The following is a 25,982-nucleotide window of genomic DNA, read 5'->3' as shown; positions in this document are numbered from 1 at the left end:
TTGGTGCTGCAATGAGGAACTCTGTGAGACCTCACTCCGATGAATATTCCCTGGGGTCTGAGGTTTTCTTTTAGTCCAGTGGTTCGGACTTGGAGCTCCCACCACGGGAGCTTTGGCCTGACCTCCAGCTCATGAACTAAGATCCTGCAAGCTGTGTGGGGAGGAAAAAAAAGAGAGAGAAAAATAACAAAGTAAAAAGTAGAATTAGACTAGGAAACTAACAGATATGTTAGAAAGAATATAATAGTAAAAATATAGATGAATCAACAACTGGAAGGTACATCAGTATCACAACAGTAAAAAAGAGGAGAAGGGAAAAGAAATTTTAAAAATGAGGGAAAACTTGGCTGTGGAGGGTGGGGCCTAAGCAAGGGTCAGGTTTGGGCAGTAGGTGGGCCTATGCTTAGGACCCACAGGGCTGGAAAAGGCCCTGGGGGCTGTGCAGGGTGGGGCTTAGGCTCAAGGAAAAGAAGGGTCCCAGACTGCCCCCCACCCTTGGTCTCAGAGGACAGGGGACCTCACCTGGGAGCCCAGCAGGCTTCCTGGCCTCGACTGGGTGGGGCAATCACCCTCCACTCCTGTCCCGCCCCTCCCGCCTGCCTCTCCTGTTCTCCCCTCGGCCCCCTTCTTATGCTCCCAAGGGCCCACGTGCCCTGGAGGGGATTTGGAGGGCAGGGGATTTTCCTGAGAGTTCAGTAGGCTCCCCAGGCCCAAGTGGGCTGGGCAATCACCCTCCACTTCTCTCCCACTCCTCTCGGAGGGCCCCACACCTGCCTCTCCTGATCTCCCAGCCTCAGGGGCAACAATCTTGTCTGGCCTCCACTTCTCCTTCCCCCTCAGTCCCCTTACTTCTTACTGCTTCACTATGGGGTTCCTCCCATCTCCTTGGGCATCAGAGTCCCTCACCAGTGGCCGGAAGGTGCCCTAGTTGTGGGGAAACTCTAATTCTGCATTTTCCCACACCGCCATCTTGGCTGCACCTCCTTGCTTATTTATTTTACATATAATAGCTTGGATCCATTAATCCCATACTCCTAATTTATTCCTTCCCTCCTCCCTTTTCCCTTTGGTAATCATAAGTTTGTTTTCTAAGCCCATGAGTCTGTTTTTGTATATATATTCATTTGTATTATTTTTTAGGTTCCACATATAAGCGATACCATATGATATTTTTCTTTGTCTGACTTACTTCACTTAGTATGACTTTCTCTAGGTCCATCCATGTTGCTGCAAATGGTAATATTTTGTTCTTTTTTATGGCCAAGCAATATTCCATCATATATTTATATCTATCTATATCTATACCTATATCTATACCACACCTTCTTAAACCAATTGTCTGTCAATGGATACTTGGGTTGTTTCCATTTCTAGGCTATTGTAAATAGTGCTGCTATGAATATTGGGGTGAATGTATCTTTCTGAATTAGAGTTTTCATCTTTTCCACATAAACACCCAGGAGTGGCATTGCTGGATCATATGGCAACTCTATTTTTAGTTTTTTAAGGAACCTCCATACTGTTCTCCATAGTGGCTGCACCAATTTACATTTCTGCCAACAGTGTAGGAGGGTGAGAAGAAATTTTAATGTAAATGTGGCATCAATCCTACAGCACAAGCATGACTATTCACTTTCACACAGGGAAACAGAGGCTCGGTGAGTTTGGTGGCTACCCAGGGCCACACAGCCATGTATCAAGTGCACAGGAGAAATTCTCAGAGGTCTAACTCTACAGCTTGCATGTCTTCTTCCTCCCCACATTATTCATTCCTGTGATTTATTTCCCTTCTCCTAAAAGAGAGTAAGTTTCCTTAGCAAAAATGGAAAGAGCAACCACTTGCAGGATTTTAGAGCTAACGCATTTCCTGAAAGTTCTGAACTCTGGAAAAGCACTTCAGTCCAAAATTCAGAGCTGCAGGGACTGTGGCATTCACAAAAGGGGTTTCCACACCATTTAGAAAAATATTGTTGGTAAGATAACTGCCTTGCCATGGGGAATAAAAGGAGATGAACTGGAAATTCTTCACCCTGGAAAAAATGAATTGCCCATTTGGAAGGAAAACCAAAAGAAAGAAAGCCCTATTATGAAAAACAAAATAAAGCAAAACAAAACAGAAAATGACAAGTGTTGGTGAGGATGTGCAGAAATAGGCACACTTGTGCCCTGCTGGTGGGAATGTAAAATGGTGCAGCCACAATGCAAAACAATATGGCGGTTACTCAAGAAACTTAACATAGAATTACCATATGATCCAGCAACTCTGCTGCTGGGTGTGTAACCAAAAGAATGTAAAACAGGGTGTCAAAGAGATATTTTCTGCTCTCAGCGGCACTATTCACAATAGCCACAAAGGTGGAAGCAACCCAAGTGTCTATTATCAGATGAGTGGATAAACAAAATGTGGTATATACATCTATTGGAATATTACCCAGCGCTAAAATAGGAAGAAAATTCTGACACATGGTATACCACGGATGAACTTTGAAGACATTATGCTCAGTGAAATAAGCTGGACACACAAGGGACAAATACTGTGTGATTCCACTTGTATAAGGTCCTTAGAGGAGTCAAATTCATAGAGACAGAGGTAGAATGGTGTTTGCCAGGGGCCGGGCCAAAGGAGTATGGACAATTAGTCTTTAACGGGCATGGAATTTCAGTTTAGGATGATGAAAAAGTCTAGAGATGGATGGTCGTGAGGAATGCACAACAATGTGAATGTACACTTAGACATGGTTAAAATGGTGAATTTCATGTTACGTAAATTTTACCACAATTAAAAGAAAGAAAAGCAAGAAGGGAAGCCCTGTGTGACTGAAAATCCACTATCCACAGTGGTTGGGGTCCCGTGAAGACTGTATCTGGGAGAACTTGCCCGAGCTTATGGCTGCCTCCTCTTGGAACCATTTATACAGTGTGGTCCAACCTCTCACAGCATCAGTTACCCTGGTGTTCCTTCCCCCATTCCAGTCTCACAACCTAATTAAGTGCGCCCAGATCTGGAAGCTCCTAGGGAAGGATGGATGATGGTGGCCATCGGTCACAGAGACCAGGACGTGAAGATGGCCTCACTGTGAAGCATCACCTTCAGAGGGAACTTGATAGAGCCAGGAAAATGCCAGAAGCATGCTTTGGCAGAGGGAGGGATATGGAACTCAGAAGGAAACAGAGGTAATAATCACACTGGAGTTTCCAAAGTTATCCAAGACTCTGCTTCAGTGCCAGTTGTATTTAACCTTCTTTTAAACTTTTTGCTGCCCCCTCTTAAGCCTGTTTGAGATAAACCCGTCTCCCCAAGGAAGAGAGAAAATCATTTTGCTTGACTGAAAGCAGCAGGATGTCACCAAAGCACCTGAGCTGCAGCTGTCTGCCAGCCTGGTTTAAGACTGGGATCTTCAGTTAGGAGAAAGAGCCGTCAGCATCTTTCAGGGTTTCATTTCAAGTGCTTTGTTTGGTAAGGGGCAGCGCTTTCTTATCCTCCTTTCTCCTTAACCAGCTTCTTACATCATGTCCCTTAAAGGAAGAGGATGTTCCATGTCAGGTGTGTGTGAGCACCTGGCAGACATCTGTCAGCGCTGACTGTACTTTGCAAGGCGGACATCACCTGCCGAGGCAGAACATGCCTCCACGGGAAACCTGCCTTCTGTCAGGGCAGCCAGTGGAAGAGAGGGGTTGGTGCTGAAGATCCAGGACACTTTGGCTGCTGGGAGGAGGGAGGGGCAGTAGCAAATCCAGAACTCGGTTGCGTTCCCTCAGGGGAAACGTGTGGCTGGACAGAAGCTACTGCTTAACTTGTAGAAGCAAAGACTTACCTGTGGGCAAGGGCAGGTGGAGAAAGGGCCACTTGTACATGTGACGGAGCATTCATAGCCACAGGTGTTCTGTTCCTTGACTGTGCACAGGCTCCCAGCCCTGACTCTCGACTGTGAGGCAGACCTGTCAGGCTTCTGATTGTCCTCCCGGCCTGGCTCTCTTGTACTGCTGACCTGCGAATGTGAAGCTGAGGTCTGAGCACGCTCTTCCCATGAGGCCCTGGCTCTGCCTTGCCCACTAGAAGTCTTTCTCGCTGCCATCAATTCCTTAGTCAGGAACCAGACCACCTGCGTTCAAATCCCACATCCCTAGGCCTGAGGGTTGACCAAAGAGCAACTCCTGGGGGCGAGGGCAGGCTGGGTGTGCTCTGAGGCCCCCGCGGCGCTGGGCAGAGATGGGCCCACCCCGCTCCATCGTCTGGGAGCTGACCCAAGTCCGCCTGCTGTTGATTTCCCTGGTTGGCTTCGTTAATTCATCCCACATGTTTCCTCGCTGGCTGGTGATAGGAAACTCCAGTGTCAGGTTGCGCCTGAGATGGAGTCAGAGCGGCTTCCCCTGACATCTCTGTGATCCTGGGCAGATATGCGTCCAGGGCAGGGCAGCATGACCACCGGGCCACGGAAAGCCTGCGCCAGAATGAAGCGCACGCACGGGCTAAAGGGCTCGCCAGGCACCTTTGGAAGGGCGCTCCGTGTGTTAAACCTTCTAGCATTTGAGGACGGAGCAGCCCAGGCCACGTCGTCCGCCTGTGGCAGCACAGACCCTTGTTCCTGGTTGCTGCCTTGCTGTTGTGAGCACAGAGTTTTATAAGTCCCATCAAGTGCAAGTGCAGCTTTACACACACTGCCATCTTCTATCTACTATGCTCACAGAATCTTGCAAAGTGGGTGAGTAATAGCCTCACTCTCATTTTACCAAGGAAGAAACTGGGATCCCGAGAAGCCAGGTAGCTTGCTTCCAGTCACCCAGCCAGGGAGCAGCAAAGCCTTGAACTTGGAGACGGTGCGCTTTCCTCATACTGCAGAGATGTGGGTTGATTTTGCAGAGCCGAGAGAGAGGGTGAGAGGGAGACAGACAGAGACAGAGATGCTGAGGGATCCAGGAGGATCCAATAGAGGATCTCCGCCTGGCTCTTGCCTCTGTCCAGCTGGCCTGTCCTCACTTGGCCATGCACCAACTCCCATGGAAAATTCAAAGTCCAGTGTAGCTGTCACCACCACTGAGAAGCCTTCCTAACTACAACCCTGCGCCCGAGCTGCCCTTAAATAAAGTTCATCATGCTGCTAATGTCGTGTGAACCTGCTTCTGTAGTTGTGATGTTTTGGGCTCATTACTTGTTTACGGATTTGCCTTCTCTACAGATATGTGGGCCTCCTGAGTGCAGGGACTAGGTCAATCACCTTTGATTTAATAGTACTTCGTAAAATACTGGTGTAGAGCAGAAACTCAATCAAGATTAGGGGAAGGAAGGAAGGGAGTAAGAGAGGGAAGGAAGGGGGAGAGAGGAAGGAATAAAGGAAGGAAGGAAGGAAGGAACCCAACCTAGTTGGCTTTTTCTGTAGTTACAAACTTAAAAGAAGTCTTCTTTTAATCTGCACCACATCAGAGGAGGTTTTTCTGGTCTTAACGGTCTGCTCTCCCCACCGGGCCCCCACCTCCTTCCACACACACTCACACTCACACTGACACACACTCACACTCACACTGACACAGCTTCAACTGTGAGGAACACAATCAATTTTAATAGGCCTCATTTCCCTTCCCCTGAAAACTTAGAGAAATTTAATGAAATTCCCTTTAATTTCTCTTTAGCGAAACTTGTGGGTGACATTTCAATTACTCAGGCCCATTTATAGGTCTATAACCATCATTCCTCTCTTTCTGTTTCCTCCTCTGGGAAGCATTGCTACTTATGCCTAAAAGTGTGTGTGTCTGTGTGTGTAGCGTCAAGAAGTAATTATTATTTTTCAAAACTGGTTTCTTAAAGCATCTTTGAAACTTTCCCCCTGTTACTTCTTTTCTAAAATAGAAGCTGTGGTCAAAACCTGCAAGAGAAATAAAAATCCTTGGGATTAGAAATAGTGTTAGTTGTAAGCATATACTGTCATTTCTATAAGTCATGTCTCAAGACAAGCTCAAATGGGTTTGAACGTTTATCGTGGTTCTCATGCTGGCATTCGAATCCATCTATCTGTAAGTGAGCAGAAAATATTGCCTAGTTCATGATTGTACAGTTGCAGCATTCTACGTTCTAGGCATTACTCTAAATTCTAATGCTGTGGTAAGATAGATATGATCATTGACTTCATGATACTTTCATTCTGTGATGAGAAAAAATTGTGTGAAAGCAGAAATAAGCAAAGAAACAGATACCTGCAATAATTAGGAAGCGCGACAAGTGTGGTTAAGGAATAATCTTAGGACCAAGACAGAAAATCGTGGATGTGGGTGACCTCTCTCATATTAGGTGGACAGGAAGGCTGCCGTGAGCTGAGGCCAGAAGGACAAGGAAAGGAGAGTTCAAGACCCAGGAACAGCACGTGCAAAGGGCCTGGGGTATAAAAGGGCTTAGTATGTTCTAGAACTTGGCAGAAAGCCAGTAAGGCTGTAACCAGATGACTAAAGCAGAGGTGGCATAGGTGAGATGGGAGAAGGATGAAGTGGCCAGACCGTGACCTTGTGGGCTGGGGCAAAGCAACTGAATTTCATCCAAAGTTCAGTGGAACGCCATTGAGTGTTCTAAACCAAGGAGTGACATGGGCCATTTTATATGTTAAGAAGCTCTGTGGTGAGTGGAGGGGGTGGACAAAATGCAAGTGAGGGGTCCTGCTAGGAGGCTGAAAGGGGAATCCAGAGGAGTGTTATCGAGGACCCAGAAAGAATAATGATGATGACTACTGCCCATAGCTCCATGGCACTTGCTCTGAGTGCTGAGTGCTCTGTAGACATGGACAGATTTAATCCTCATAACACTCCTGTGAGATCAGTTCTACTTACTACCTCCGTTTTACAGATTAGGAAACTGGGGCACAGACGAGTTGAATAACTTGCCAAGGTCATGCACCACTTAGTAAGTGTAGAGCAGGGATACGCATGCTGGCAGCCCAGCTGACAGCGAAGAGATGATGGTTGGAGGGAGAAGTGACCCTGCATGGCGACTTAGTGGGCAGGTGGGTAAAGGAGAGAGAGGCACCAGGGAGGCGGTGACTTGGACACTGGGGTAGATGGTGCTGGAGAAAGCATGAGTCCATCTTTCGTCTGTGCTACAGACAGAACAGCAACCTAGAAGGACCCGCCCTACCACCTGTGTGGCACTGAAAGAACCCCTTGGAATCCCGTTTCCCAGTTTGATCTGTGCAGACCGGGATTTCCCAGCCAGGGTTGGCACGCATACGTGTCACATGAAAATTTCACTGGAATGTCACCGGGATTACAGCCCTGCCCTTCTGACCTCCCAGGGATATCGTGAACATCAAATGAGATAATGAGAGGCAGCCTGGAGGAGTGAGAAGCCAGAAGGCCTGAGTTGAAGTTCCCTCTCTGTCTTTGTACCCTTGTGGGAAGTCAGCTAATGGCACTGTGCCTCAGTTTCCCCATGGTGAACTAGGGACTAAAATACCCTGTCCAAGAAACAAAAAGGCTGGTGTCCCTGAAATGCTGTGGTTGAGGGGAAGAGTGGTAATAAATGAGGCTGAAGTGACCGTATCTTATAAGACACGTAGAGTTTGACTTTATTTTAGGTGCAAAGAAACCATTGGGGGATTTGAAGCGGGAGATGACATCATTTGAATTAACTTCTTGAAGACCCTTCTTGCCGTTGGCTGGAGATAGGGACTGAGGTGGAGCAAGCTTGGGGAGGGCAACCCTAGTTAGGACCCAGACCAGAGGTGCAGAGGGCGTGGAGAGAGTTTGGGATACACTCTGAGGACAAAGAAAAAGGACCACTGATGGACTAGATGCGGGTAATGAGAGAAAGCAAGGAGCTGAGAGAGACACATACGTTTTGACAGGATATAAGGAAGCTCTCGAATTAAATAAACTCTTTGTTTCAGATTCTCATAAATCCGAGTTGTCTTGTGAAACTGCAATCAGCAGGGACCTTTTATCTGTCCACCTCCAGGGTAGTTCAGCCATCAACGTCAGCAAGACCTACTCAGAACAAGAGTTTGGGGAGCGCGAGATGGACCAAAGAAATAAGAAAAGTTGTGGAGTAGAAGTGGGAAGACTGTTCCAGCTTCTTTTCCTCTTGTCTTTTCATTGAGATGATTACTAACATCTCTTCATATCTGTGGGCAAAGCCAGAAGTAAAGAAAAATGCCCTATTGATCCTTACATCCATTTCAATTTCCCTTCCCCTGTCATTTCCAGGAGTATCCCACCATGTGGGGTCATAGAGGAGTAGAGAATGGAAGATGGCGGAGAAACAGTAGGGCAGGCGGGAGAGGAAGCCAGAATTTACACTCAAGAGGGAGCAGAGGAACGACGGAGTTCACTTCTTTATGCCCCTCTTCGAACCTCACATATCTGGCTTGGGGTTACTTTTACATCCACAGTGGATGACCGAATTGAAAGACGTACACCGAGAAGAAATGCTGACATAAAAAGACTCCAGAACTTCATCCCTCCAGCCTTGCTACTCTGCCCCAAGTTAACCCTGAAACAAGAAAACAGGCTTTAGTAGAGCACTTATTACAAGGTTTCATAATCTCCTGTTTGACAGCAGCTGGTGGTAGAAAGTGTGGAGTCTACCAGATCTGATTATTCAACAGATGGTTCTGTTTTCAAATTTACTGCAAATGTTCAGATGCTTTTTCATTAAATTCATATTTCCCATCTGATACTACCCCTGGGGCTGAGCTTTAATCTGGGTTGTAGTTTGTAAGTTTTTAAAGTTTTCTTTGAATCTCCCAATAGGAAGAGAATTCCCAAACACTAGAGGCATCCCAGGGGCCAGACAATGACTGCACATGAAAACAGGAGGATTGCTCCCCGAGGCAAGTCTTGCCTCAATCAAACCTCCTGCCAGAGGTGGACTCAGATATGCCCTATTTGGAGAAGCCTCAAAACCCAGTTCAAATGACCTTGAGATTTGAACAGTGCGTTCCTTTCCTGGGGCAGCACGTGTTAGCACATCAAAATTCTTAGTAGCAGATTAAAACTCCTTTAGCAGAGAATAAAGGCACTAAGTTACTGTGTTACTGGCCCATTACGGGTCTCTAATTGTGTCACCTCACTCCTCAGTGGGGTTTTATGTTCATTATTTCCAGGTCCTTTACCCACTGTGGCACAGTAATGGTCTTCCTATTCTTTCCCTCCACTCCAGCTGCCCACAGCTGTCAGCCACCCACTCCGGCTTTGCCTTTCTAGTGTTTTCATCTTCCTGCCAGCATTAGGAAATTTAATTCAGAGCAAAAAATTGTTCCCCGAGCCTCCTTTTCTTTATGAATTTCTGGTTTCTTTCATCATTTAGAATCCTCCCCAGTTCTCCGGGTACCTCTTCCTAGAGATGTCCAACATGGCCTTTGCTCTGCCCAACTGCACGTTCCTTGTGGACACACGAAAGAGAACAAAAGTTTCAGAAGGTGGGACGTGCTCCAGAGCTAGGGCGGTGCTAGGGAGAGAGAGAGCTGGTTTGGAGACCCGGTTCTGAGTCTCTGTGTGGCACATCTCTAGGGACCACTATTCACAGAGAAAATAAGGTGGCTGGTGACTTCTGCAGCTATAAGGTCATGAAGCTGAGGGCCCCTGGAGATGTACAAAGCAATGGCCCTCCCACCAATGAGCTCTGGGAATTGGACCCTTTACTTCCCATCTCCAGGGTTCCATTTTCTCATCTGACGAAGACGCTTTGTACGTAACGACCACCAAGGTCATTTCTGCTGTTGTTTTTAAGGCCACTGTAAGGAAAAGACCACCCCCTGTTCCCTGTGTGTGTACCTCTTATATAAATATTGGGCAGGAGAAGCTGCCTTATTTGCGGGGCCCAGTGCAAAATGAAAATGTTCACTGACTATTAAGAAGTTGAAGACAGTGACTGCAGAACATTAAACGAAGCATGGTGCCCTTCTGAGCGGGGGGCCTTGTGTGACTGCCCAGGTCACATGCCTGTGAAGCTGGCCCTGATGCTGCCACTACCATGGTACCATGTATAGTTTACTGGGGCAAGTCATGCCCATTTGAGAAGGCATGGTTTTCTCAGAAAGGAGGGCTTTCCTGAGTCAATCAAGTGAATATAGATGGATCCTCAGATAGAAAGCCAGATGCTAAAAGATACCTCCTAAGTTCCTTTGTTCTGGTTGTAGGCCCCTGGGTTGAGATGTCAAGGAACTTGTGCCACTGGAGGGTGGCGGTTTCCACGTGATGCCCCCCCACATAAAGGCAGGCCTGAAACTTGGAGAGGATCAGGTCTATGACCATTGAGGGCAATTAATATTTGCAAAGTGGATTCTCTAATTTTATATAATTTTCTGGGTTTATTTCTGTACAAATGCAGGGAAAGGGTTATTCAGCAGAAGTATCCCTAGAAATACACTGTACCACGTAGAAGAAATTCTTTGATAAGTTTTTAGATGTGGAGGATGAAATCCCAAGGGTATGTGCAAATAGCGGAAGGTGGTCACTAAACTGCTATGCGTAAGACAAGGAAAGGAACTTGTGTGGCTCCTGGGGGGATGAGGTGTTAAGAGGCCACAAGGAGTGGGAAATGACAGATGAGAGGAGGAACATGGGCATTTGCTCCAGGGCAAGATGGTGAGATACCTACTGGCCCCAAAGGAGAACTTGGGATAAAAAATGTTCAAGAAGGGATTTTTCACTTATTTGAAAATGTAATATAAGCCCTCACTTCCCCTGGGCTCCTGTGTAGAATCTTCAGTAGTCTAGACTGTGTGGTGCTGTGTTGTGTGTACGTGTGAGTGTGCGTGCTCTTTTGAGAATGTGAATAGATGCTGATTTCTGTGTTTTATCTGATTCAGTGAAAAGGCAGAAGCAGCATCTGTGAACAGGACACCTGGCACAGAAGGGACCTGAGGCTGTAGGGTCCTGACAAGTTTCTGGACTTTCCCAGGTCGTGGTACTTGGCCACAGAGGGGACCTAGCAGGTGGTTTAAAGGAATTTTTTCTAGAACAAAAGGATAGGGAGAACTTCAGCTTACATCTGCATTTTCTTTCCTTTTGTTATTCCTGAGCCTTTAGAAAAGTCTTGTTTAAACATTCCAACATGGTCTCAAGCTCCAGTACAGACTATGAAGGAAGGCTCACTTTTGGTCTACACTTGGACCAAAAGTGAAATGGGGAAGAAGGGCCCCTTTCCACCTCCTCAGGTGAGCAGGGTAGTGGCAATTGTTCTTAGTGAGAGAGATGTTCATGATGACGGTGGATTTTGGGTATAAGCGTCATGGTTACAAGATCCAACTTCCCTACTCCCACTGGAATATAGAGGTTATTTCTTCACTGTCATCCTTGAATCATCTAGGGTTTTATTTTATTTTAAAAAGACATCTGGACTTCCCTGGTGGTGCAGTGGTTAAGAATCTGCCTGCCAATACGGGCACACGGGTTCGAGCCCTGTTCCGGGAAGATCCCACGTGCTGCGGAGCAACTAAGCCCGTGTGCCACAACTATTGAGCCTGCGTGCCACAACTACTGAAGCCCGCGTGCCTAGAGCCTGTGCTCCGCAACAAGAGAAGCCACCACAACGAGAAGCCTGCGCACCGTAATGAAGAGTAGCCCCCGCTCGCCGCAACTAGAGAAAGCCTGTGCGCAGCAACGAAGACCCAATGCTGCCCAAAAATTAATTAATTAATTGATTCATTTTTTTAAAAAGTAAGTAAAAGAAAAGATGTCTAATGTCCTTGGATCCATCTGTTGTATATTCACCTACCTCACCTGTTTGCCGTTTGGAAACCATAATAAGGGCTATATTCTGGGCAGATATATTTCTGAGCATTCTGGAATTCCATAAATCTTAAATCACACCATGATCCATGTCTGAGGAAGCTTCCCCCTAAAATAGAAATGCTGTTAGAGATCCCACAGGGTTAATATTTTAAAAAGTCGATAAATGAGTAAAAATGCAATTTAGTCATTAAAATTTAAGAAACTCTGCTCGGGCTTCTCATTTACTCAGTTATGCTCTCAGAACTCATTTTCACATTGTATTTAATGTGGGCTTTGTTGAAAGCTTCTTCCATCTGTGTAAGATGCTAATTCAGGGAACCAAGTGGATGGGCTCTTTGGTGTAGGGAGAAGTATCTCCCACAACAGACAATTTCTTGAGAATGGTGTTTCCGTCAATGTTCTCAGAAATTCACAGAAACTAATTCAAATATAAGGAGAAATCTGATGGACTTGCAAAGGCAGGAAACGAGTAAACCCAGCTAACATGGACATTGGGAATGGAGAGTCAGAAACAGAGGCAAGACCTCTGGAATTAGGCCTTCAGTCTCTCATTGGGCTGGATGAGAAAAACCACGTTCAAGTTCCAGCCTTGGTCTATTTATTTTTTTCTCTGAATCCCCTTCTCCTAGATAGCCTCATGTCTCTGTTGTGGTTCATGGCCAATAACCTCTATTGGCCATAGGTAGGTCTAAATGACCTATGCGGGGTGCTGAGGAGACCACCGTGCTATGCAGTGAGAGCTATAGGGTTCAGATTTGCGCGTGGCGGTTTCACCTGCGGTTGGCGGGGACCGAGCTGAAGCTGCGCACCTGAGAGGCAGAGGAGCTTTATGAATTCTCGTGCAGTTGACGCACAGAGTTGATGCAGGTGCTGAAGGAACCCAGGTGCCGTCAGGCTGAGACTGAGCAGAGACAGAAGTTGGACAGGACAGGATTTTTGAGTTTATGTGTTTAACTTTTTTTTACTTTGAGCTTTAAAAAGGGACTTCATTTGGGGTTTAACTGTTAGGTTTTTACTTCACTAGGAATTGAATAATTAGAGGCAGTTTCTGTTACATAACTTTGGAATCGTCCTCATTGTATTAGTTGCGTTCATTGTATAGCCTCTGGAAATCTCTACTGGCTCGTGTGTCTGGGCATGACTGGAGGTGGGAAATAGACTAGAGCGTGATTCTTTGGCCCATGAGGAAATTGGTCTTAGAGGTGATAAATGTCCTCTTCTAACCTAGAGCTTTCTGGGGGCAACAGTTGAACGACTTACCTCGGAGATCCAGGAGAGCATGTTAACAGTGGTTGGAATCAGAAGGCAGGGTGACTAACTGTCCCGGTTGTCCTGGGACTGAGGAGGGTTCCTGGGATATGGAACTTTCAGTGCTAAAATCCTAGGTAAATCGGGACGGTTGGTCAGCCTACCTAAAGGAGGGAGCAGACTGGCTCTGAAGCATGGCTGGGCTTTCCTCCTGGATAGCAGTGATGATAAAAATGGGGAGGAGGTGGCTTCCTCTGGTCCACAGGGCTTGCTGCCTTGCAGCATGGTCGTCTCAGGGTGGCTGGACTTCTGAGACGGTGGCTAGTTTTTTAAAGGGGAAAGAAAAAGCTACCAGTTGTTCTAAGATCTAGGCTTGAAAGTTCCAAGACGTGACTTCCACCACATTCTTCTGGTCAAAGTAGAGATGCAACCACCCTAACTTCAAGAGGAGAGGAAAAAGTCCCCAATTCTTAATAGATGGAGCAGCACGTACATGCAACAAGGGAAGATGTGAATGGTGGCTATCTCTGGAGACCATCTGTACAAATACGATTTTGAAAATGATGAGGCACACAGGAATGTAAAATGTGAATGTAAAGACACGTCATATGCCAGGTCTATCTACCTGGAGATAAGTAAGATAATTTGTGTCCTTAAGAATTTATATTCTAGAAGGAGAGATACACACATGCAATTCAGCATGATTTATGTGTGTGTGTAAATATCACACATACATATATTTACACATATGTATATGTAAGGCACAGAAGTAGTATAGAAATTAGTGACTTTTTTCTAGTTAGGGGTGGTAGAAAATAGCCAGATGTCATAAACGATCTAGGCGATTTGAGGAATGAATAGGAGTTTCCATGGTATACAAGGAGGGTTAGAACATCCCAGGCTCATGGAAATCGTGTGCAGAGTTTCAGGAATTCAAGAGTGCATGATTTGCACTTTAAGACCCGAGTGTGAATCGGTGTGGAGCGTGAGATGAAGAGGAAGAAGCAGGTAGAGAACATAGCACGGAGGACTTTGTCTGCCGTGCTGTAGAACTGGTTTATTTTAAAGTGAGTGACTGAATTAATTTCAGGTATTTTAAAGCTTACTCTGACAGCAGTAAGTCATAGCAATAATAACTCATACTTAATAAGTATATACTTTTGCCCAGGCACTATTCTAAATACTTTAAAGTCGTTTGATATCACAAGAATCCTAAAACGAAAGTTACCATTATTATCACCCCATTTTACACTTGAGGAAATTGAGGCCCAGAGAAGACAAATCACTTGCTCAGTATCACACAGCTGGTAAAGGGCTGAGCCTAGCTTTGAACAGAGGCATTTTGTCCCCTTAACCACTGTGCTCGATTGCCATTTACTTTATGGCAGATAGCTTGGTGTCAGGAGTGGCTGGAGATGTTCCTGCCCCTTAGGAGACCGTTGGAATAATTCGGATAAGTGTTATGATATCCTGAAAAAGGGCAGCAAGTGTGGAACGAAGTGACCCAGATGAACCCCCAAAGCTGTTAAGGGAACACAGATAGTGGAATTCAGTGAACTGAATATGGATCATAAAGGAAGAAAACCCGAGGATGACTTCCAAGTTTTGGTTTGGGTAAAAGCTGATGGATGGTGGTGCCATTATCAAGATTAAGAAACAGGAGAGGATTTAGACCTGCATCTCATCCTACAAAACTTTATAGGAAAAGAATTCTTGGTCTCCCATCTGTAAGGACTCCTTCCCATCTCTTTCACAGTGAGCATATTTTCTCCTTCAAATCACATAGATTTTACCATATCCCGGAATGCTTTCTCTGGAGCTCAATGCTTAATAGAAATGGAATGGGTAATAAAGTTTACATTTAAAAGCACTTAAAAAAAAAACGAAATAGAGGAGGATAGTTTGCTTTGGAGGGAAAAGCAAAGAGCTGGGTTCTGACACTGATTTTGAAGTGCTTATAGGGCAAAGGAGCAGAGGCTGTGGGAGGGAGCTGGACGTGGGGATAGATTCAGGGGAAGAGGAGTTGCAGGGAAGCAGTGCTCCAGGTGCCAAATGCCTGAGGAAGGTCAAGTAAGGGGAGGCATGCGGAGCTACCATTGGATCTGTGGATACAGAGGTCAGCGTGACCTTGACAAGAACAGAGCGAGTGGAGAGGCTGCTGGACGCCAGCCTGCTGCGGATGAGCAAAGGAGGAAGTGAAATCAGCAAGGGGTGGCCTAGATTTCCAAGAACTTGCATGGGAAGGGAGGCTGAGGGAGACAGCAGGAACTCATCGAGATGGAGGGTAGAGGGGGCATTTTCTTGGCCTGTTTGCTCGGTTTTTTTTTTTTTGGGAACCTGGCTGCAAGGCATGTGGGATCTTAGTTCCGCGGCGACCAGGGATGGAACCTGCGCCCCCTGCAGTGGAAGCACAGAGTCTTAACCACTGGACCACCAGGGAAGTCCCTCCTTGCTTTTTTAAAAAGTCTGGGTTTATTTTCTAACGTGAGGGGATCAGAGAGAGAGAGAGTCTCAATATTTAGGAAGAAGAGGGGCACCACTGCTGGATATAAGGGCCTGAGTAGACCAAAGGCAGGGATCAACAAAGGACAGGTGGAAGGATTAGCCTTCGAGGACATTTCTCCTTTTAAAAGGGGAGGGAAGAAGATAAGAATGTTTAGAGAAATAAGTATATTTGTAGTTGTGGCGGTGGGGTGGGAAATTGAGAAATTTCATAATAATCTCAAAGAAGTATTAGCAACCGTCATCTGCCGGAGGAGGAAAAGAGTGTCAGGGTCCTGGAGTAAGGCTGCAGGTTGTAACATTTGGTAAACAAGGTGCTGGGAGGAAGATTACACTCATGCAGGGCTCATTATGTGCAAGCACTGTGCTAGATCTCAATTCGCAATAATAGTGGAAACAATAAACAGTAGCTGAAGTTATGTCCCTGCGAGATTATACAAAGTCAGTACAGTAGCTGAAGTTAGGTCCCTGCGAGATTATACAAAGTCGGTGCAGTAGCTGAAGTTAGGTCCCTGCGAGATTATACAAAGTCAGTGCACCATAAATATTCTTGAGTGACGGCCTTTCGCTTTTTGTGGTCCAAGTGTGCAGGTAGGTCCCTCCTCCGATTGAATCAGTGAATATTAATTAACATCTACTGTGTAACAGCCTGAGGCTAGAAGCAAGGGGAGATCTCAGGAAGTTTAAGACAGTCCCTTGTCTTGAGGGGCTTCCAGGATAAACGCTGAGAAAAGCAGTTGTATTAGAAACATTAGCTAGCTGTCTCTATCCTTCCTTTCCCAGTATCTCAAGAGCCTGGGGGCCAGTCCAGCATCTGGAACAGAATCCCAGAGGACTTTGACTAACAATTCCACTCTAGTGACTCCCAGTTCTAAGGTACCAGCTCCCAGTCATGGCTGCGGTATTGCCTGGGGTAAGGCTCCTAAATCCTTAGCCCATGGGTTCTCAGTGTGGTCCCCAGCTCTGAGCAGCAGTATCTCCTGGGAACTCGTCTGCAAGGCAAATTCTCAGGCCCCACGCAGAGCTCTGAGAGTGGGACCCAGTGATTTGTATTTTGCTCTCCCTCGTTTTAAAAAATATGGTAAAGTATACACATAACGTAAAATATTGCACTTAACATTTTCAAGTGTACTTTACCATTGAACAACTTCTCATCCCCTCGGCCCCTGGCCCCCGGCCCCCGGCAGTCACCATTCTACTCTCTGTGCTATAAATTTGAGGACTCTAAATATATATAGCGTATATATCACATTGTGTTTATCCATTCGTCTGCCAGTGGACACTTAGTTTAAAACTGTTTCCACCGTTTGGCTATTGAGAAAAATGCTACTATGAACACAGGTGTGAAAATATCCGTTCTAGCCCCTGCTTTCAAACCTTTGAGGTATAGACCCGTGATCCGTGTTCCCCCAAGCCCTCAGGAGGAGTTCATGCTCACTCAAGCTTGAGAACCACTTCTATGGGCCATGACTGTCACATTCTTACCCTGATCCCACCTCACTGTAGGCACCGCTCTCGTGCTTTGGCTTTCGGTGCTCAGCACGCACATGCGAACAATGTTTCTTGAAATCACCGCGCTTGGTCAGAGTAAGCACGTGGGGGTGTAGGTGTTGAAGAAGGAGGTGCCGGGAGGAAGACCAGAGAGCGGAGTAACCTTCTCCTTCTTCTCGGGTACGCTGGGCTGAGGGCAGGCGGGGGACTTGGGCTACGAAGGTACACACACTACTCAAACTGGAATCGGCCTTGGCAACTACCCAGATCAGTGGTTTGTAACATTTTTTGAGTGCTAGACCTCTTTGAGAATAATATTGTTAATAATAATTTTATTATCACAGTTATTTATTGAGCGATAATGATGTCCCTAACACCACGTACTTTCATATGTGATCGCATTTAATCCTTATCAATTGGTTCTAGTGGGTGCCCATTTTCCAGATGAGAAAGATGAGGTTAAATAGCTTTCCCAAAGTCACACAGATAGTAAACGGTCGTGTTGGGATTCAGATGGAGACTTGTTTGTCTCTAAACTCTTAAACCACTAAGTTATAGGGCTGAGTATACAAGGAAAGCTTTAGATTCTCTCTCTTTCTTAAAAAACTACGCTCTCTCTCTCTCTCTCTCTCACACACACACACATACACACACAATTTTATCAATGTTTATTTAAACATTGGCCTAATTGATAGCCATGACCTATCTTAGTGAGAGATTCCTGTCGTCTTAAGTGCAGAAAGGCTGTTGCCTAGAACCCATTCTTCCTCTAAGTATTCCACACTTCCAGAAAAATACACGGGTATCACTGGAATGCATGTGTTATAAGGTAGCACAGTATATCCATTTCCCTCCAAAAGATTGTTCTCACCTCTCTCTTTCTCTCTCCCCATCTCTCCTCCTTCCCTCACTCCCTCGTTCTCACTCTCTTCTCCCTCTCCCCTTCTCTCTGAACAGTGGTCCCACTCAGTTTCATAAATAGGTCCATCACATTTCACCTTCCATACTGTTACTTTTGCAAGAAGCGAATTCGTGAAACACGTGGTGCACTGAGAACAGGGGAATTCTTTTCCATAAAGAATGGGCACGGTTCAGCTCTGTGACTCCCTTCTACGTTGGCCTTGCTGGAGGGAAGATACTTTCTGGAAAAATCAGTCAGGTTATCTCACTTTGGCAGCTTTCCTTTCTCACCAAGCCTGCGGTTGGGTCGCCAGGGCTCAAGGACTGCTGTGAGCCTTTTCTGCACCTCTGGCCATGGAGGTACCAGAAGAAGCTAGGGGCTGTGGTTAGCACCTGTGCAGAGTGAAGCTACCGGGTAGCTGCTGGGGTCACTGGCTGCCCAGAGTTTCCCAGGGCTTTCAGTTCTCTCTTGGACTGAAATACATTCAGGGCAAAGGGCTTGGACTTTTTTCCCCTTGTGGTATTTGGCGGTGCCGAGCTCAAATCCTAGCTCAGCCCTGGCAGGACTGAGGACAGTATAAGTGAAAAATAGTGGAATGAAACCTCAGAACACGTTATGACCTTCAGGAAGGTTTGGTTTGGATTGGGTTCTAGAAATGGTCTGAGTTTTTTGGTTGCAGATTTTTTTTTTTCCAGAACACATTTCGAACCTCTTCGGAGAGCTGTTCATGGCCTCTGAGAGCTATCTGAGGCTCTAAGAGGCCTGACTTTGTTCCTTCCTGTACCTCCACCCCCGATGGTAACACTGGGGTTAAAAGAAGAATAATGTTAGAAGTTATTAAATGAATGTCATGTACCAGGAACTGAGCCGAAGAGCTTTACAACCATCCCTGCACGGTATTTTCGTAAGTCTCCCGTAAGGGAAGTATTGCGCTCATTACGCTACGACGACACTAAGACTCAGAGTATTTCATGTCTTGTCCGTGTCCTCAAGATAATGGCGGTGTGCAGTTTGATCATCGAGTTGTTTGACTTCAGGGTACGGGGTTCTGAACCCCTGTGTTGGGCTCTCTTGCTCCCTTTCTCCTTCCTGCTTCTTCCTACTGCCTCTCTCCTCTTCTCTCCTTGTCTCCTCCCCCCTCCTGCACTCACCAGGCAATTCAGCCAATGTTTTTGGAGTTCCCGCTGTAGGCAGACTACACTGTCATGCTCTTTAGATGAAGAAGACAGACACATCACTGTCAATTGAGGAGACCTTGAGAAGTTGAGAAGGTGAGATCGGAGCTGGGTCAATGACCCTGTTTTTCATGGGGTATGTCCTTCAATCCAGTCTTGTATAGGAATTCTTCCACTCCCTTTGATTTGTGGTGTTCAAAAATTCCTGATTCTTAGATCCTAATTAATTGAGAAGAGAAGGGAGTGAAGAACCTATGGTGCACTGATGGTTTGTGGCTTCACATTTGTGACTGTTACTGTATAAGTTAGGACAATGTGAGAGAAATTTGTTTCATTCATTCAGGGATGGTGATGTGACCCCAAGCAAGACCAATCAGGTTTCTCCACTGGACTCTTATTGTCATTATTAATAAAGATGCTTCCTCTTAGTGCATGCTTTTACAGGCACTGTAAAGACATGGTAGGTTTAGGGCTGTCAGCAACCATCTCGCCACCATATGAGGAATGTCTGTCTAAAAATGAAACCAAAAGGAGGTGACCAGAACTGAGAGGGAGGGAGAGAAAACGCCTTAGGAAAAGCATTGGGATGCTGGATCTAACCACACCTGAAGCCAACATATTAGTTATATGAGCCAATAAATTCCCAGCTTTGCTTAAGCTGGCTTAAATTGGGTTTCAGCGCTTGCAAACAAACTATTCTAAGGAGGTATAGGCAGAAGGAGACATAGTGACCAAAAGACAGGAGAGAGGAGTCTGGGCACAGACTTCCCTGTCTTGCTCCCTGGTTTATACCCATACCTAGAAAAATACTTGGCACATAATAGGTGCTCAGTCAATATTGGCTGAATGAATGAAAGGACTCAGTTTGGATCAGGCAACTTGCAGATCAGATTTAGCTATTTTAAGCTTAGAAACTGTAGTGGTATGTTTTACCCTTTTCCATGTTTTTGTCTATTACCTTCTGTCTCCCCTTAGTTCTTAGTTAAGTTCATTTAAAACATTCAAGCTTGTCTCTTGTGGTAAAGAGGCAGAGAGGAGAAGATTTATCCAGTTTGGGGCTGTAAAGAGAAACAGAATGGGGGATGGGTATGGTAAATGAGGTAAGGAAAGGATTTATGATGACCCGTGATGTGAAGACGTGGGGAGAGATGGTCTGAGACCAAGGGAGAAGCTCTCCCTCTCTCTTTCTCATCTCTCCAGTGGAAGATTTTGTGTTATTTGTGGGGGTGAATGTCTCCCTCAGTGATTCCTACATATTTCTCTTTCTTTCTCCTCCTTTTTCTTATTTCCTGCTTCTCTCTCTTCTTTAGGCTGTCTCTGTTCCTGTCCTTTAGTCTTTCCCTTCTCTCTCTGCTTCCTTTTTTCTTTCTCCCATTTTTCCCAGTCATTATTCCTCAGTTATTGTTCTCAAAGCTACATGACTTTCAAAGGCTCGTCCCTGGGCTTCCCTGGTGGCGCAGTTGTTGAGAGTCCGCCTGCCGATGCAGGGGACACGGGTTCGTGCCCCGGTCCGGGAAGATCCCACATGCCGTGCAGCGTCTGGGCCCGTGAGCCATGGCCGCTGGGCCTGCGTGTCCAGAGCCTGTGCTCCGCAACGGGAGAGGCCACAACAGTGAGAGGCTCACGTATCACAAAAAAAAAAAAAAAAAGGCTCATCCCTTTGGCCGTACCTCTCCAAGCTCATCCAAAAAGCCTCTCACCCTCCCTCTGCCCCACCATTATTACAAATCTTGGATATGTTATAGAAGAATGTGACAAAGAGGCACATGCTATGAAATAAAAGGACAGGGCCCCTGGAGAGGGTACCAAGATTTGTTAACTCTCCAACACCAGTCCAGTTGGCTCAGAGCCAAAAGGACTCGAGCGTGGCCAGAGCATTCTGCACAATTTCCCACCAGCAAATTCAGTAAAGGTCGCCACTGTCCCCCCACTAGGCAGTTAGCTGGGGCAGTGAGGGAGAATGCACACGACACGGTGGATCTCACAGTGCAGAGAAGGGCTAAGACAGAGCAAAGAGTGGAGTCCCAGATTCTCATCCTAATTCTCATCTACAGAAGGCTGGATTTGGCCAAGTTGCTTAATTTTTTTTGAGTCTCACTTTCTTTGTTGGCAAAATCTAGATAATAATTGTGATGTTTACCTACCACAGTTTTGGTGAGGATTCAACGTATTTAAATTACTTCCTTAATAATTATTTTCTTTCCCTAGCTGCAGAAACAAAGCATAACTGTACAACCCTTGTCTTCAAGAAGAAACTACCTGCAACCCCAAGTGCCACCCCCGATAGATCTGTTCTAGTTTCTCAGCCTTACAGCAGGGGTCAAATGAAGGGCCATTGAAGGAAATTGGTTAGGGTCACTCAGTTATACAGGGTAAAAGGGAGTGGTGGGAACAAACTGGAGTGTGTGCCTCGTCTAACAGGGCAACCTCACCATTTGTTTCCTTATGGTATCGTAGACCCAGAATTGCCACATTGTTTCCTCGTTTTCAAGAAAAGCTGAAAGTCTGCATTTTAAAAAGTGAGATCTGCTAACTTTTACAATGTTGTCAAACTCATTCCGATTAAAAACAACAGGAAATGAAAACAGCAGGAAAACATCGTGATGGATCAACACACACACACCTCTATACATCAAACACATGCTGCTTCTTGGTTGTCTCTTTGGGAATTATGACTTATCTTTTGGGGACCCCTTCTGCTTGGGCTTCTGTGTACGGAAGCTGCTCCGTCACTGGTTTTCATAAGTCCAATAATCTCACTGAGCATTTAGTGTGACAAGAGATTTAGCTGGGAAATTGAGGGTCACAGAAAGGTCATATCACACCATGTGTTTCCCTTGCCCCTTTCACCCCTCCCTTTCCCCTCCATTTCTTCCTCCAGTACCCCAGGAGCAATTAATTTTTTTTTTGTCTTAACGTGGATTTGCGAAGCTCCCTCCTTTGAAGCTTTGGCACCAGCTGACATGTATGCCCCATGGAGACTCATCTATCCTAAGATGACTTCTCAAGACATTTTCCTATCAAGGATGGTCCTGGGGCTTCCCTGGCGGCACAGTGGTTAAGAATCCGCCTGCCAATGCAGGGGACACGGGTTCGAGCCCTGGTCCAGGAAGATCCCACATGCCGGGGAACAGCTAAGCCCGTGTGCCACAACTACTGAGCCTGTGCTCCGCAACAAGAGAAGCCACCGCAATGAGAAGCCCGCATACCACAACAAAGAGTGGTCCCCGCTCGCTGCAACTAGAGAAAGCTCACGTGCTGCAATGAAGGCCCAACACAGCCAAAAATAATAAATAAATAAAATAAATAAATTTATATATATAAAAAAAAGGATGGTCCTTCCTCTGAAAGAATGCTCTGACCAGCTGCACGGATGAAAAAAAATCCTCCATCTTTTTACAAATGACTGGACCAATTAGCAAGGAAAGCATGGTTTAATAAAGTGCCAAAGGATGTGGTCCGTGCGTTGAATGCCATACGCTATGGAAGAGAGGGGTTCCTGAACCTGCAGGAGGGCTTCTGTCTCAGAGAATACTTGATCTTCTGTGGCCATCCACAGTGACCCACAGAAAACTGGCTGAAACACACTGCAGCAAGTGGTTTGCCAAGTCTGTGTGTGGAGAGGGATTGTCTAAAAGTTTTGCAGAGATCAGAATGGCAGACCTAGGGAACAGGAAAGGGGGGTTAACACCAGAGATGGCAGACTACAGTGGTTACGAGCAGAAGTTTGGGGTCCCACGCTTGCCATTTGCAAGTTGACTAAATTATATATTCTCTTTAAGCCTCAGTATCCACATCTGCAAATAGAACCATGCTTCTCTAGGGTCATTGAAAGGATTTCATGGAAAACCATGTGTAAAGCACTTGCTCGTTGCAGACACTAACAAATGCAAGTTTCCTTCCTCCTTAATTCCTACCGATTCTTCAAGGTTTAGCAATGGGCATCGCCCCTTTCAGGGCACTTTCCTTGCAGTGCCCTTCATTCCTTCCATGTTGGGCTAGGTTTCCACTCTTCTCTGTGTCCTAGATTTTTCTGGCATTCCATAGTATTGGATGGCCTGTTTTTATTTCTGGATCTCCTTGAATGCTAAGGACCATTTCACATTTCCTTTGTCTCTCCAGCTCCTAGTACAGTGTTACGTGAATTATAGAAACTAAATAAATGTTTGTTGAACTAGGGGCTCTGAGGTGAGAACAAAATTGTCTTAGGTAATCAGATCAACTTACAAGTTAGAAAAGACTTACAAAACCCTCTATTTCTGAAAAGGTTTCTTTTCAAAAAAAGCACTATATTTATATCTTTACCTATATCTATACAATTTATTACACAACATCAGTGCTTGATCAAGATTTAGCACTTGACAAAGGTGCTAGAAGACAAAGCATAAAGTTTAACCTGGTGTCAACCTAAAAGTTGGGTCGAGATCTCAGAGAGAGAATTGAGTGGGAAGAAGAATGCCTCTCTCCCTTGGGGAAAACGTCTTTGAGGGATGGCGATTGAAGACCCAGTATACTTGAAAGTGTCTCTTCCAATCTGAAAATAGACTGTGCTTCCTGAACTGCTTTTGGAAAACCAAGGCTTGCAGGATTTTTCTGACTTTCGTCCTGCCTGCGTCAGCATTTGGAAGAGAATCAAGGGACAATTAACAATGAAAAGAAACCGACTATATTAGCAATGGGTAGATTTAGAGGAGAGGGAGACAGAAAAGCTAATGACTTTAACTTTTTAATTGTGTGAAGCCTAAAGAATTATAGAATTACCTAGAACTTAAGCTTTTCATCTTTTTTCATTTGATCTCTAGCCAAGTAACTACTGTAAAATAGTTCAATATTCGCTGGGTCGTCAATAATAAGGCTTGCAATGGGATAGTTAAATGCACTTGAAATTTTGATGAGATCATTAATAATATCTCTTGTCAGTGACTTAACTCTAGTTAATAACTTCCTTGTGACTTTCGTCAAATAGATTTTCCTAGGGGATATTAATTTCCAAAGGTTTATGGATGTCCTTCAATTGTTAGCCAGTGACAGAAATAGCTTTTCTGCTGTGGCGTGTTTTGAGGTTTTGCCTTTACTTCTAAGAAAAAGGCGATAATTGTGTAAACCAAATACTCGTCTGTGTTTGGCATCAGGCTTTAACCTAAAACCTGAAGTAGTATTTTCTAAGAAGAATAGTTTCATGTAATTTTCACAACAGCATGCCAACACCAACTATTCTAAAATGGCAGCCTGTTATTTTACGAGTTATATAAGTCTAATAGAGGAGAAAAAATCCTCTTACCGCCTCTCTTTGGGAACAGTTTCTTAGAATTTTCCTGACTAATACAGGATCACGTCAGTATGCTCGTTTCTCATCTTCTGTAGCTCATGCCACACAACCAATCCAAACCCACTCCCATCCTAGAGCCAACCCGAGACTCTTCAAAGTGAACTGTATTTGTATCTGCTCTGTGGTGGAGGGAAAACGCTTGGGAAAGGGGCAACAGAGAATTGCCCATCAAATTCTAGAACGGTCGAGCAGTGAGGCACCCTTCAAAGTTGGAAGGATGTATTTGGGGGTAAAGAAGAGAGACTGGTGTTATGTATTTTTAAAAATTTAATTAAATTAATTAATTTATTTTGTATACAGCAGGTTCTTATTAGTTATCTATTTTATACACATCAGTGTATACGTGTCAATCCCAATCTCCCAATTCATCCCCCCCTCCCCCCCGCCGCTTTCCCCGCCTTGGTGTCCACACGTTTGTTCTCTACATCTGTGTCTCTATTTCTGCCCTGCAAACTGATTCATCTGTACTGGCATTATGTATTGAATAGTATTCATTCAGAACTGGTCACTCCCCATAGGAAAGCCCACACACGTTTGTTGAATAAATGAATGCAATAAATAGGGCCAAACAGGGTTTGATAAACTCACAGATGATTCATATGTAGCTGACGAGGAAGGGAGATTCCATTTCTTTTAAGTTATAGACCCTCCACTTCTTTCTCCTCTCCACTTCCTCTTCTAATTATGTGAATTACAAGAAAGAGAGACTCTTGCCCCTGGAATCAGGAGAATCTCTTCCACTATTATGTTCTTAGAAGACATAAATATATATTCTTTGAAATTTTTCCTTCTAAGAGATGACTGAAAGAGAACTTTCTACATGATCTCAAATGTCCTTTATCCCTAAAAAGGGTTCTTTTCTACTACATGTGGCATAAAGGGCTGGGTTAAGAGATCAGACCCTCTCTGGACTTCATGGCCCTGTTGGGGGGACAGGACACATTAAAAAATGGAGAAATAATGGTACAAATGAGTATATGCTGAATTCCCAACAATTGTCCCCAGGAGATGAGACATCCTTTTACCCGATCAAGGGAGACACTGGCCCTGGGCTCTCGCTCCACTCCACCCCTTTCTTCTAGGCCATTAGTCTACCAATTACATCCTTTCTCTATTAACTTTAACATCTCCACCTGTCTTAGATATTTCTCCTTGGCTCAGAAGAGTACTCAAAACTTTTCTATTCTAAACAAACACAGATGACGTCAATTTGAGCAATGTCTCACTCCATCTACTGGCCTTCAGTTATCTAATCTTATCCAAACTTCTACATTTATCACTTCTACTTTCTCATCTTTCATCCTTCAACCCTCCCAACCCTTAGCTTTTACTACTCCCTGTCCCTGGAGATATTCCCTCTACAATCTATGATGGCCTCCCCACAGCAGCTAAGAGCGCTAGCCTAACCTTCTAGACATTTTCAGTCCCTTTTGTATTGGATGGACCACTCCTCTTCACTTGGTACCACTTCAATGATCAGCTGTGATCTCTTTGATATTCTTTGCTCTCTTGGTTCTCCGCTCTCATTTTCTCCCCACTTTTCTCACCATTTTCACCATCTCCTTTGTGAAATCTGTGTTCCTCTGATCTTCTTTTAGATGTTGGTATGCTTCTCTTCAGT

Source organism: Phocoena phocoena, chromosome 11 (assembly GCF_963924675.1).
Source record: "Phocoena phocoena chromosome 11, mPhoPho1.1, whole genome shotgun sequence".
Classification (NCBI taxonomy): domain Eukaryota; kingdom Metazoa; phylum Chordata; class Mammalia; order Artiodactyla; family Phocoenidae; genus Phocoena; species Phocoena phocoena.
This window is presented reverse-complemented; position numbering follows the sequence as displayed.